Source organism: Cupressus sempervirens, chromosome 10 (genome assembly GCF_028749045.1).
Source record: "Cupressus sempervirens isolate cs-2001-9-10 chromosome 10, ASM2874904v1, whole genome shotgun sequence".
Classification (NCBI taxonomy): domain Eukaryota; kingdom Viridiplantae; phylum Streptophyta; class Pinopsida; order Cupressales; family Cupressaceae; genus Cupressus; species Cupressus sempervirens.
Genome location: NC_143127.1, coordinates 452,426,419 through 452,427,703, shown reverse-complemented (window position 1 = coordinate 452,427,703; position 1,285 = coordinate 452,426,419). Strand labels below are relative to the sequence as shown.

Here is a 1,285-nt window from a genome sequence, read left to right as displayed (position 1 = left end):
CTTTTATCCTATCATGATTCATGCATAACCATTTCACATCATGGTTTGTATTGGCACAAACTCTTATGCTAATCTTCCTGTGTTACTCGACACCTATTAGTTTTTTGCATTGCTCAACTTCTACTGATTCCTGAATCACTTGGCTTCTATTAACTTCACAATGCTCGACACACATTGGACTTCTACTTTGCTTGACACATACTATCTTCTTATCTACTCAACACTATCTGTAACTCGCACTAATAGATTTGGGAGTGTTTTGTGACGTCAATTTGTGACGTCAATTTACATTTGGCTTTTTTTTTTGCCTTATAGATCGACGACGTCGCAATTGCGACGTCGTCGGGCTATAAGGCAAAAAAAGAGAGGTGCATTGGTCATTATCTGCTACCGTCGAATCGAGCTCCGCTGCCGCCGAGAATTATCACTGCCTCCGAATCGCCAAATCGAGCACCCAAGGTATGGAAAAGTTTCTACTGCTTCTTTCTCCTCCTTTTTCCTTTTTATATGCTCTGGAAACAAACTCAATAGGGACACTACAGAGATATTATCATAATGGCTCGGATTCGCTTTTCGCAAAGCCAAAATTCTTTCTTTAACATACTTGCTTACCTTGTCGTGGAGCTCCATGCCTATCATTAGGGTCGATGGGAAAATGGGTGAAAGCTGCACCAGAAGCCCACCAAAGCCACAGCCAATATCTGCAAACCGAATTTTCTTTTCTTGACCAGTTGAGGCAGAACATGCGTTCGTTGGTTTCAAATCCTTAGAGTTCAAGACTTTGTGTTCTTCTTGAGCTTCGCCATTAGGGTTAGGCACTGGAAATTTGTTGTCTTGGAGATGTTTTCCAAAGAAATATGAAGGGAAATGGTCGGCATAATCGAATTGAGCTGGACAGAGAGGTACAGGAAAGTGCGAATCACTGAGAGGATTGCTGTGAGCTTGTGCTCTGTAAAAATGCTTCCTTGGATGCTTCATGGACGCGCAATGCTCTCTAGCATGCGACATTGCTCAAATTTGAGGGTTTTTCTTCACATTTCTTGATGAGATTGGAGAGAAGCTCTGTGGTGAAGAATGGCTGTTGCAGAACCTCCTGGATGAATGGCTACCGTAACACGCCTCCCGTTGTCTTGTCATATTTCTTCAAGATCTTTGCAACCCCTGTGTAGTCATGGTCTCGCTCAATGGACAAATTTGACAAAACGGGGGTTTTGAATTTGAGAAAGGGGGAAAATTAGGGACATAGTCCATTATTAACCTTACATACCTCTGATAAACACATTCG

At 42.3% G+C, this 1,285-nt stretch overlaps 1 pseudogene; it reads right to left on the bottom strand.

The window, feature by feature from the left end:
• Positions 1–387: 387 nt before the first annotated feature.
• Positions 388–1,008, bottom strand: LOC149534645 (tRNA (guanine-N(7)-)-methyltransferase pseudogene; annotated as a pseudogene).
• Positions 1,009–1,285: the final 277 nt, after the last annotated feature.